The sequence below is a fragment of the Bufo gargarizans genome, chromosome 5 (genome assembly GCF_014858855.1).
Source record: "Bufo gargarizans isolate SCDJY-AF-19 chromosome 5, ASM1485885v1, whole genome shotgun sequence".
Classification (NCBI taxonomy): Eukaryota; Metazoa; Chordata; class Amphibia; order Anura; family Bufonidae; genus Bufo; species Bufo gargarizans.
In genome coordinates, this window is record NC_058084.1 from 98073159 (window position 1) to 98086586 (window position 13428).

A 13428-nucleotide genomic window follows, 5' to 3' on the forward strand; every position below is an offset into this window, starting at 1 on the left:
ATGAGGCTTCACGTCAGCCACCACTGCAACAGTCCATTGGCATATATTTAGGCCCAGCACTCAGGCAGAGGAGAGAGGTCCCGTAACAGACAATCTGGCTTCATGTCAGCAGAGAATCAGTCTTCATATCATAGCAGAGAATCAGGCTTCACGTCACCCACCACTGTAAGAGTCCATTTTCATAAATTTAGGCCCAGCACCCAGGCAGAGGAGAGAGGTCCCGTAACAGACAATCTGGCTTCATGTCAGCAGAGAATTAGTCTGCATGTCATAGCAGAGAATGAGGCTTCACGTCACCCACCACTGCAACAGTCCATTTTCATAAGTTTAGGCCCAGCACCCAGGCAGAGGAGAGAGGTCCCGTAACAGAGGATCTGACTTCATGTCAGCAGAGAATTAGTCTGCATGTCATAGCAGAGAATGAGGCTTCACGTCAGCCACCACTGCAACAGTCCATTGGCATATATTTAGGCCCAGCACCCAGACAGAGGAGAGAGGTCCCGTAACAGACAATCTGGCTTCATGTCAGCAGAGAATCAGTCTTCATATCATAGCAGAGAATCAGGCTTCACGTCACCCACCACTGTAAGAGTCCATTTTCATAAATTTAGGCCCAGCACCCAGGCAGAGGAGAGAGGTCCCGTAACAGAGGATCTGGCTTTATGTCAGCAGAGAATCATTCTGCATGTCATAGCAGAGAATCAGGCTTCACGTCACCCAACATTGGAACAGTCCATTGGCATATATTTAGGCCCCGGAACCCAGACAGAGTAGAGTTTCATTCAACTTTGGGTAGCCTCGCAATATAATGGTAAAATGAAAATAAAAATAGGATTGAATGAGGAAGTGCCCTGGAGTCCAATAATATATGGTTAAGGGGAGGTAGTTAATGTCTAATCTGGACAAGGGACGGACAGATCCTGTAGGATCCATGCCTGGTTCATTTTTATGAACGTCAGCTTGTCCACATTGGCTGTAGACAGGCGGCTGCGTTTGTCTGTAATGACGCCCCCTGCCGTGCTGAATACACGTTCAGACAAAACGCTGGCCGCCGGGCAGGCCAGCACCTCCAAGGCATAAAAGGCTAGCTCTGGCCACGTGGACAATTTAGAGACCCAGAAGTTGAATGGGGCCGAACCATCAGTCAGTACGTGGAGGGGTGTGCACATGTACTGTTCCACCATGTTAGTGAAATGTTGCCTCCTGCTAACACGTTGCGTATCAGGTGGTGGTGCAGTTAGCTGTGGCGTGTTGACAAAAGTTTTCCACATCTCTGCCATGCTAACCATGCCCTCAAAGGAGCTGGCATTGACACAGCTGCCTTGGCGACCTCTTGCTCCTCCTTTGCCTTGGCCTTGGGCTTCCACTTGTTCCCCTGTGACATTTGGGAATGCTCTCAGTAGCGCGTCTACCAACGTGCGCTTGTACTCGCGCATCTTCCTATCACGCTCCAGTGCAGGAAGTAAGGTGGGCACATTGTCTTTGTAGCGTGGATCCAGCAGGGTGGCAACCCAGTAGTCCGCACAGGTTAAAATGTGGGCAACTCTGCTGTCGTTGCGCAGGCACTGCAGCATGTTGTCGCTCATGTGTGCCAGGCTGCCCAGGGGTAAGGACAAGCTGTCCTCTGTGGGAGGCGTATCGTCATCGTCCTGCCTTTCCCCCCAGCCATGCACCAGTGATGGACCCGAGCTGCGTTGGGTGCCACCCCGCTGTGACCATGCTTCATCCTCATCCTCCTCCACCTCCTCCTCATCCTCGTCCTCCTCGTCCTCCAGTAGTGGGCCCTGGCTGGCCACATTTGTACCTGGCCTCTGCTGTTGCCAAAAACCTCCCTCTGAGTCACTTCGAAGAGACTGGCCTGAAAGTGCTAAAAATGACCCCTCTTCCTCCTCCTGGGCCACCTCCTCTTCCATCATCGCCCTAAGTGTTTTCTCAAGGAGACATAGAAGTGGTATTGTAACGCTGATAACGGCGTCATCGCCACTGGCCATGTTGGTGGAGTACTCGAAACAGCGCAACAGGGCACACAGGTCTCGCATGGAGGCCCAGTCATTGGTGGTGAAGTGGTGCTGTTCTGTAGTGCGACTGACCCGTGCGTGCTGCAGCTGAAACTGCACTATGGCCTGCTGCTGCTCGCACAGTCTGTCCAGCATGTGCAAGGTGGAGTTCCACCTGGTGGGCACGTCGCATATGAGGCGGTGAGCGGGAAGGCCGAAGTTACGCTGTAGCGCAGACAGGCGAGCAGCAGCAGGATGTGAATGCCGGAAGCGCGAACAGACGGCCCGCACTTTATGCAGCAGCTCTGACATGTCGGGGTAGTTGTGAATGAACTTCTGCACCACCAAATTCAGCACATGCGCCAAGCAAGGGATGTGCGTCAAATTGGCTAGTCCCAGAGCTGCAACGAGATTTCGCCCATTATCACACACCACCAGGCCGGGCTTGAGGCTCACCGGCAGCAACCACTCGTCGGTCTGTTGTTCTATACCCCGCCACAACTCCTGTGCGGTGTGGGGCCTGTCCCCCAAACATATGAGTTTCAGAATGGCCTGCTGACGTTTACCCCGGGCTGTGCTGAAGTTGGTGGTGAAGGTGTGTGGCGGACTGGATGAGCAGGTGGAAGAAGAGGAGGAGGAAGCCGAGAAGGAGGAGGTGGCAACAGGAGGCAAAGAATGTTGCCCTGCGATCCTTGGCGGCGGAAGGACGTGCGCCAAACAGCTCTCCGCCTGGGGCCCAGCTGCCACTACATTTACCCAGTGTGCAGTTAGGGAGATATAGCGTCCCTGGCCGTGCTTACTGGTCCACGTATCTGTGGTTAGGTGGACCTTGCTACAGATGGCGTTGCGCAGTGCACACTTGATTTTATCGGATACTTGGTTGTGCAGGGAAGGCACGGCTCTCTTGGAGAAGTAGTGGCGGCTGGGAACAACATACTGTGGGACAGCAAGCGACATGAGCTGTTTGAAGCTGTCTGTGTCCACCAGCCTAAATGACAGCATTTCATAGGCCAGTAGTTTAGAAATGCTGGCATTCAGGGCCAGGGATCGAGGGTGGCTAGGTGGGAATTTACGCTTTCTCTCAAATGTTTGTGAGATGGAGAGCTGAACGCTGGCGTGTGACATGGTTGAGACGCTTGGTGACGGAGGTGGTGGTGGTGGTTTTGGTGGTACATCCCCTGTTTGCTGGGCGGCAGGTGCCAACGTTCCTCCAGAGGCGGAGGAAGAGGCCGAGGCGGCAGCAGCAGAAGAGGTAGCAGGGGGAGCCTGAGTGACTTCCTTGGTTTTAAGGTGTTTACTCCACTGCAGTTCATGCTTTGCATGCAGGTGCCTGGTCATGCAGGTTGTGCTCAGGTTCAGAACGTTAATGCCTCGCTTCAGGCTCTGATGGCACAGCATGCAAACCACTCGGGTCTTGTCGTCAGCACATTGTTTGAAGAAGTGCCATGCCAGGGAACTCCTTGAAGCTGCCTTTGGGGTGCTCGGTCCCAGATGGCGGCGGTCAGTAGCAGGCGGAGTCTCTTGGCGGCGGGTGTTCTGCTTTTGCCCACTGCTCCCTCTTTTGCTACGCTGTTGGCTCGGTCTCACCACTGCCTCTTCCTCCGAACTGTGAAAGTCAGTGGCACGACCTTCATTCCAAGTGGGGTCTAGGACCTCATCGTCCCCTGCATCGTCTTCCACCCAGTCTTGATCCCTGACCTCCTGTTCAGTCTGCACACTGCAGAAAGACGCAGCAGTTGGCACCTGTGTTTCGTCATCATCAGAGACATGCTGAGGTGGTATTCCCATGTCCTCATCATCAGGAAACATAAGTGGTTGTGCGTCAGTGCATTCTATGTCTTTCACCGCTGGGGAAGGGCTAGGTGGATGCCCTTGGGAAACCCTGCCAGCGGAGTCTTCAAACAGCATAAGAGACTGCTGCTTAACTTGAGGCTGAGACAGTTTCCCTGGTATGCATGGGGGTGATGTGACAGACTGATGGGGTTGGTTTTCAGGCGCCATCTGTGCGCTTTCTGCAGAAGACTGGGTGGGAGATAATGTGAACGTGCTGGATCCACTGTCGGCCACCCAATTGACTAATGCCTGTACCTGCTCAGGCCTTACCATCCTTAGAACGGCATTGGGCCCCACCATATATCGCTGTAAATTCTGGCGGCTACTGGGACCTGAGGTAGTTGGTACACTAGGATGTGTGGATGTGGCAGAACGGCCACGTCCTCTCCCAGCACCAGAGGGTCCACTAACACCACCACGACCATGTCCACGTCCGCGTCCCTTACTAGATGTTTTCCTCATTGTTATGGTTCACCACAACAACAAAAATATTATTTGGCCCAATGTATTGTATTCAAATGCAGCGGGATATAAATTTGAGGCCTAGTATTTAGGCGCTGGGTGACCGGTATAGATTTACTGACAGAATTAGACTTGGAAATGCACAGTAGCGTGTGTGTGAAGTTATTCTGAATGACCCTATGTGCACCTTGAATATTATATACCCTTTTAGGGATAGATTTCAAATAACTCTGATATAGCAGAAACCACTAAATTATGAAATTGCTAAATTGGGAATTGTATTTCAACCCAGAACAAAAAATGTGCTTTGACAGACACTAAATAACTTTCCCAGCCACAACAGGACAGCGGTAACGAGAGATTTAGCGGGATATAAATTTGAGGCCTAGTATTTAGGCGCTGGGTGACCGGTATGGATTTACTAACAGAATTGGACTTGGAAATGCACAGTAGCGTGTGTGTGAAGTTATTCTGAATGACCCTATGTGCACCTTGAATATTATATACCCTTTTAGGGATAGATTTCAAATAGCTCTGATATAGCAGAAACCACTAAATTATGAAATTGCTAAATTGGGAATTGTATTTCAACCCAGAACAAAAAATGTGCTTTGACGGACACTAAATAACTTTCCCAGCCACAACAGGACAGCGGTAACGAGAGATTTAGCGGGATATAAATTTGAGGCCTAGTATTTAGGCGCTGGGTGACCGGTATGGATTTACTAACAGAATTGGACTTGGAAATGCACAGTAGCGTGTGTGAGAAGTTATTCTGAATGACCCTATGTGCACCTTGAATATTATATACCCTTTTAGGGATAGATTTCAAATAGCTCTGATATAGCAGAAACCACTAAATTATGAAATTGCTAAATTGGTAATTGTATTTCAACCCAGAACAAAAAATGTGCTTTGACGGACACTAAATAACTTTCCCAGCCACAACAGGACAGCGGTAACGAGAGATTTAGCGGGATATAAATTTGAGGCCTAGTATTTAGGCGCTGGGTGACCGGTATGGATTTACTAACAGAATTGGACTTGGAAATGCACAGTAGCGTGTGTGTGAAGTTATTCTGAATGACCCTATGTGCACCTTGAATATTATATACCCTTTTAGGGATAGATTTCAAATAGCTCTGATATAGCAGAAACCACTAAATTATGAAATTGCTAAATTGGGAATTGTATTTCAACCCAGGACAAAAAATGTGCTTTGACGGACACTAAATAACTTTCCCAGCCACAACAGGACAGCGGTAACGAGAGATTTAGCGGGATATAAATTTGAGGCCTAGTATTTAGGCGCTGGGTGACCGGTATGGATTTACTAACAGAATTGGACTTGGAAATGCACAGTAGCGTGTGTGTGAAGTTATTCTGAATGACCCTATGTGCACCTTGAATATTATATACCCTTTTAGGGATAGATTTCAAATAACTCTGATATAGCAGAAACCACTAAATTATGAAATTGCTAAATTGGGAATTGTATTTCAACCCAGAACAAAAAATGTGCTTTGACGGACACTAAATAACTTTCCCAGCCACAACAGGACAGCGGTAACGAGAGATTTAGCGGGATATAAATTTGAGGCCTAGTATTTAGGCGCTGGGTGACCGGTATGGATTTACTAACAGAATTGGACTTGGAAATGCACAGTAGCGTGTGTGTGAAGTTATTCTGAATGACCCTATGTGCACCTTGAATATTATATACCCTTTTAGGGATAGATTTCAAATAGCTCTGATATAGCAAAGACCACTAAATTATGAAATTGCTAAATTGGGAATTGTATTTCAACCCAGGACAAAAAATGTGCTTTGACGGACACTAAATAACTTTCCCAGCCACAACAGGACAGCGGTAACGAGAGATTTAGCGGGATATAAATTTGAGGCCTAGTATTTAGGCGCTGGGTGACCGGTATGGATTTACTAACAGAATTGGACTTGGAAATGCACAGTTAGCGTGTGTGTGAAGTTATTCTGAATGACCCTATGTGCACCTTGAATATTATATACCCTTTTAGGGATAGATTTCAAATAACTCTGATATAGCAGAAACCACTAAATTATGAAATTGCTAAATTGGGAATTGTATTTCAACCCAGAACAAAAAATGTGCTTTGACGGACACTAAATAACTTTCCCAGCCACAACAGGACAGCGGTAACGAGAGATTTAGCGGGATATAAATTTGAGGCCTAGTATTTAGGCGCTGGGTGACCGGTATGGATTTACTAACAGAATTGGACTTGGAAATGCACAGTAGCGTGTGTGTGAAGTTATTCTGAATGACCCTATGTGCACCTTGAATATTATATACCCTTTTAGGGATAGATTTCAAATAGCTCTGATATAGCAAAGACCACTAAATTATGAAATTGCTAAATTGGGAATTGTATTTCAACCCAGAACAAAAAATGTGCTTTGACGGACACTAAATAACTTTCCCAGCCACAACAGGACAGCGGTAACGAGAGATTTAGCGGGATATAAATTTGAGGCCTAGTATTTAGGCGCTGGGTGACCGGTATGGATTTACTAACAGAATTGGACTTGGAAATGCACAGTAGCGTGTGTGTGAAGTTATTCTGAATGACCCTATGTGCACCTTGAATATAATATACCCTTTTAGGGATAGATTTCAAATAGCTCTGATATAGCAAAGACTACTAAATTATGAAATTGCTAAATTGGGAATTGTATTTCAACCCAGAACAAAAAATGTGCTTTGACGGACACTAAATAACTTTCCCAGCCACAACAGGACAGCGGTAACGAGAGATTTAGCGGGATATAAATTTGAGGCCTAGTATTTAGGCGCTGGGTGACCGGTATGGATTTACTAACAGAATTGGACTTGGAAATGCACAGTAGCGTGTGTGTGAAGTTATTCTGAATGACCCTATGTGCACCTTGAATATTATATACCCTTTTAGGGATAGATTTCAAATAGCTCTGATATAGCAGAAACCACTAAATTATGAAATTGCTAAATTGGGAATTGTATTTCAACCCAGGACAAAAAATGTGCTTTGACGGACACTAAATAACTTTCCCAGCCACAACAGGACAGCGGTAACGAGAGATTTAGCGGGATATAAATTTGAGGCCTAGTATTTAGGCGCTGGGTGACCGGTATGGATTTACTAACAGAATTGGACTTGGAAATGCACAGTAGCGTGTGTGTGAAGTTATTCTGAATGACCCTATGTGCACCTTGAATATTATATACCCTTTTAGGGATAGATTTCAAATAACTCTGATATAGCAGAAACCACTAAATTATGAAATTGCTAAATTGGGAATTGTATTTCAACCCAGAACAAAAAATGTGCTTTGACGGACACTAAATAACTTTCCCAGCCACAACAGGACAGCGGTAACGAGAGATTTAGCGGGATATAAATTTGAGGCCTAGTATTTAGGCGCTGGGTGACCGGTATGGATTTACTAACAGAATTGGACTTGGAAATGCACAGTAGCGTGTGTGTGAAGTTATTCTGAATGACCCTATGTGCACCTTGAATATTATATACCCTTTTAGGGATAGATTTCAAATAGCTCTGATATAGCAAAGACCACTAAATTATGAAATTGCTAAATTGGGAATTGTATTTCAACCCAGAACAAAAAATGTGCTTTGACGGACACTAAATAACTTTCCCAGCCACAACAGGACAGCGGTAACGAGAGATTTAGCGGGATATAAATTTGAGGCCTAGTATTTAGGCGCTGGGTGACCGGTATGGATTTAGTGACAGAATTAGACTGGGATATGGCCAAAAAATAACCACACTATTGCTGGTTAAATGCACTTGGTGTGACAGCTTGACCAACCACACTACTGAGGGTTAAATGCACTTGGTGACGGGCGCAGCTTGCCCCTGATGTAGTATATGGCCAAAAAATGAACAGACTATTGCTGGTTAAATGCACTTGGTGACGGGCGTAGCTTGCCCCTGATTTAGTATATGGCCAAAAAATGAACAGACTATTGCTGGTTAAATGCACTTGGTGTGATAGCTTGACCAACCTCACTACTGAGGGTTAAATGCACTTGGTGACGGGCGCAGCTTGCCCCTGATGTAGTATATGGCCAAAAAATGAACAGACTATTGCTGGTTAAATGCACTTGGTGACGGGCGCAGCTTGCCCCTGATTTAGTATATGGCCAAAAAATGAACAGACTATTGCTGGTTAAATGCACTTGGTGTGAAAGCTTGACCAACCACACTACTGAGGGTTAAATGCACTTGGTGACGGGCGCAGCTTGCCCCTGATGTAGTATATGGCCAAAAAATGAACAGACTATTGCTGGTTAAATGCACTTGGTGACGGGCGCAGCTTGCCCCTGATTTAGTATATGGCCAAAAAATGAACAGACTATTGCTGGTTAAATGCACTTGGTGTGATAGCTTGACCAACCACACTACTGAGGGTTAAATGCACTTGGTGACGGGCGCAGCTTGCCCCTGATGTAGTATATGGCCAAAAAATGAACAGACTATTGCTGGTTAAATGCACTTGGTGTCACAGCTTGACCAACCACACTACTGAGGGTTAAATGCACTTGGTGACGGGCGCAGCTTGCCCCTGATGTAGTATATGGCCAAAAAATGAACAGACTATTGCTGGTTAAATGCACTTGGTGACGGGCGCAGCTTGACCCTGATTTAGTATATGGCCAAAAAATGAACAGACTATTGCTGGTTAAATGCACTTGGTGTGATAGCTTGACCAACCACACTACTGAGGGTTAAATGCACTTGGTGACGGGCGCAGCTTGCCCCTGATGTAGTATATGGCCAAAAAATAAACAGACTATTGCTGGTTAAATGCACTTGGTGTGACAGCTTCACCCTGATGTAGGCTTTAGCCAAAAAACAACCACACCATTGAGGGTTAAATGCACTTGGTCGCAGCTTGTGCTGGCGCACCACAAGACACAAAATGGCCGCCGATCACCCCAGAAAAATGTGACTGACAAACGGTCTGGGCAGCCTAAAAACAGTGAGCAATTGAGGATCAGCAGCTCAATGATCCACAGCTGCAGATCGATCAGTTAATCAAGTCCTTTGGAGGAGTTAATCTGCCTAATCTCACCCTACTGTCGCAGCCGCAACCTCTCCCTACGCTAATCAGAGCAGAGTGACGGGCGGCGCTATGTGACTCCAGCTTAAATAGAGGCTGGGTCACATGGTGCTCTGGCCAATCACAGCCATGCCAATAGTAGGCATGGCTGTGATGGCCTCTTGGGGCAAGTAGTATGACGCTTGTTGATTGGCTGCTTTGCAGCCTTTCCAAAAGCGCCAAGAAAGCGACGAACACCGAACCCGGACTTTTACGAAAATGTCCGGGTTCGGGTCCGTGTCACGGACACCCCAAAATTCGGTACGAACCCGAACTATACAGTTCGAGTTCGCTCATCCCTAATGGAGAACTTTCAAGTAGTTTTTTTCTTTCTTAACGGGAATGCCGGTATGAAATCCCATGTCTATCAGTTCGTGGAGTCGTTTTTTAAATTCTCTAGTTGGGTCATTTTTAAGTGGTCTGTAGTACTCGGTATCTGAAAGTACTCTCAAAGATTCAACCTCATAATAGCTTGCATCCATGATAACTATACTGCCACCCTTGTCGGCCTTTTTTTTATTACTATGTCTTTATTTTTAGATTTTTACGGGCCTATGCTAGATCTGGACTCAGATTTTTGGGTTCCGCATTATAAATAATAGATTTCCTTTTATCGTTGGTTGAGGAGTCTTTCGTTTTGGCGGGTTATTTAATCAATATATAAACAAGGTATGTGTATTGCTATCTAATGTATGATGCTCCTGAGGAAGGGGTCTGTATACACCCTAAAACGCGTTGAGCTGGATATATTCAATAAAGAATTTGACCAGAAGCCAGTGTGTATGTGGCTGCCTTCAACTTCTACTAATCTACAAGCGATCCAGGCTAGGGGGGTTTGGTGTTTCCTGGTGTCTTGAGCTTATCCAGGAAACCACCCCCCTGTGAAGTGAGTAAAGCTCATATATTTTTACCATATATATATTTATATATGTTTTACCATATATATTTTTTACCCAATTATATTTTTTTTAACTTTATCTTAATTATATACTGGCTAATTAACTGATGCTTGATAATACTTCCTATTTTGACCCCCCTCCTGCAGCCCAGTGTATATTCTTCACCATATTTCTTACCATACTTGCCTATTGGTGATCACCAACTAGGGCATACAGCTAGAATTTCAGCTATCCTTTGTTAGGGGACTGGCACTTCACCATTGTTTTTCTCATCCAGGGATGTGGCGCTTTTATTTGAGATAAAAAAAAACAGCTTTGTCTTTTGGGTCCACCTTGAACCCATTTTCCATAAGTTTTCTGTTTCTAGCACATTACATGTCTTGCCATTGACAACCAGTGACCATTGCCTTCATTTGCAGTGGTGACATGAACAAGAAACCTGGACTACTACAGAATGGAACCATATCATTAGCGACCAATCCAGGTTCTGTTTGGAGACCTCATTGTGAGAGCTTCAATACTGTCTTTTTCTGTGGAGCGACACATTTCCCCAACTGCTGGTGTGATGATCTGGCGAGCCATCACTATAACAGCTTAGCCATATGTGCAGGACATCCTGAGGCCATATATGTTGCTTTTTATGGTAGGGCTTGCAGGATAAAGCTTGCTTACACACAGCAAGGGTTTCCCAGGAATTTATCTGCCAAATTGCAGTTTCGAGCTCAGTCACCAGATTTATTGTCATTCAAGCATTTAAGGGAGCAGCTGGGACAACAGCTTCAGCAGCCTATGAATATGCAGGATCTACAGGCCCAGCTGCGGCATCTGTGGGCATCTGTGGGCATATGTGCCACAGAACCTGCATGTCTCCATGCCCACCGTTCCTTATCTGGTGTCCAGGCTAGAGGTGGCCCAACAGCATACAAGAGCCTCATTTCAATTGAACAGCTTTCCCCAATAAACGTATCCTTAATCATTACATTCACACATATAAAGTTTAATTTGATTCCAACAACTACTTCTTGGAGTGTTTTTTTTTTTGTCACTGAGTGTATGTGTCACAAAATTACATGTCTGGACTCCAGCGACGATATCTCCAGTTTTGGCTTGTCGGGAAAGATGCAATTTGAAGCCACGCTCCCTGATTATTGACCTTGGCTTGCTTTGACCACTCTCTGTCTTGTATCACTGGCCCTAACATTTTCCCTGGGTGACCTTGGTGGTGTGGACGCCATGGCAGCATTAGCCACCCAGATGGAGGGTGTGGCCCAATTGGTTCTGGACTTGGCAGGAGAAGTTGCAACAGAAAGAGTCTCGTCTCCCTGTTATTTCAGGTCCGTCACTGGTAGAACCTAAATTTAAGAGGGTTTTCTGTGCTTTTAATATTGATGACTACTAGGGCAGTGCCACTTTGTCACCGCATTTTGCTGCGCCTTTTTGTCAGAGTAGGTCCCGCTCAAAGAGGCGACCTTGGCGTGGTGAGTGGGCTTATGCCTTTTGATCAAAATGTACACTAATGCCTCTGGTACAGCATGCAGTATGGGGGGCTGAGAAGCGAGTTTAGATCAAAGCATAGCACTGTGGATGTGCGATCCAGTTCTTTTTTTTCCCCCAGATAATTTTAATATTTCAACAACTCCTGATGGTGGGGTTTCCCCGTCCCAGTACCTGTCCTAATATACCCTAAAAAAACGGTAATAGGTCCCACCACGCAGGGTTTTTTAGGGTATATTAGGACAGGTACGGGGACGGAGAAACCCCACCATCAGGAGTTGTCCCCGGGCTGAGGGTAGACCAGGGTTTTTGTTAGGGACATTCTCCCCTTCCCTGGTTTACTGGTGACTCCCCCAACACTTACTGTCCACATTACCCTTCCTTCCCTGTGATAGTGGATTTGTTTGTGTTTGATATTTTATCTTTGTGTACCTCTATCTTGTATTTATTGGAGTTACCCTACAAATTTAGGTTTCGGATACTTTTTTATCTGAATAGAAATAAAGTATTGTGTTTTAAAGGGTCCTTTCTTTGCAGTATGTGATTTATATTCATATTGGGACACCACGTTATCTCTTGTGTATTAATATATATTTCCCCCTATTTTTTTCATTAAGAAAATTGCTTTACAGCAGCCACATGGTCCATGCACTCAATGGTCAGGAGGGGACCAAGAAGTGGCACCAATTATTAGTCTTAATTGTCAGTGTGAGAAATACAGGATTTTATTGTTTTAGTTTAAATATAGATAGGGACATGGAAAATAAACAATAACATCACCAAAAATTCTTTAAAGATATGTTAAACATAAAAACGCGATTTAAACAATCATTTTCTCATTACACATTTCCTTTATGGCGCTATTAACAACAATATCAGCTCCTCTACTAGCATTTGACTAGGGGTGCACCACCAATGAGGCCAGGTGAGGTGATCGCCTCAGGCAGCACCAGGTAGGGGCAAGAGGGGGACAGCAGAAGGGCCATGGGCAATAAGCGCTTTCATTGTGGCAAATGGGTTAGGTTAAGAAATTGGCATTGTAGGGGGGGGGGGCATTTTAGTTTTCGCCTCAGGCAACAGAAAGGCTAGGTGCACCCCTGCATTTCACATTTCTTTTGGGAATCTTCCTATGAGTTTAATCCACATATTTCTCCTGTTTCTGGGTCCCACTCTGTAAATCCTGCTGTGGATGCTATCTTTCACCATCTGTGCACAGTTTGGCCCCAGCCTGGAAAAAGCTCAAAGCATCCAATGTGAAGAAGCTAGCAAGAGGCGTTCTGCAGGTCCAAACTCTGTATTGAGCGATCTAGTATGGCTTTCTACAAAACATTTACATGTCAGATTGCCATCTGGTAAGCTTGCGCCTTAGTTTATTGGACGATATAAAATTTTGTCTGTAATTAATCCAGTACAGTTTTGTCTTCAGCTGCCTGCATCATTCAGAATTCATGATGTCTTTCATAAGTCCTTGCTTAAAAGATACATTCCTCCTGCAATTGCTCCACCTAAACCACCTGATCCAATAGTTATTCTGAATGATATTGAGTACAAGGTGGAGAGAATTCTTGACTCCCGAAAGTTGAATGTTCAATCCAGTTCTT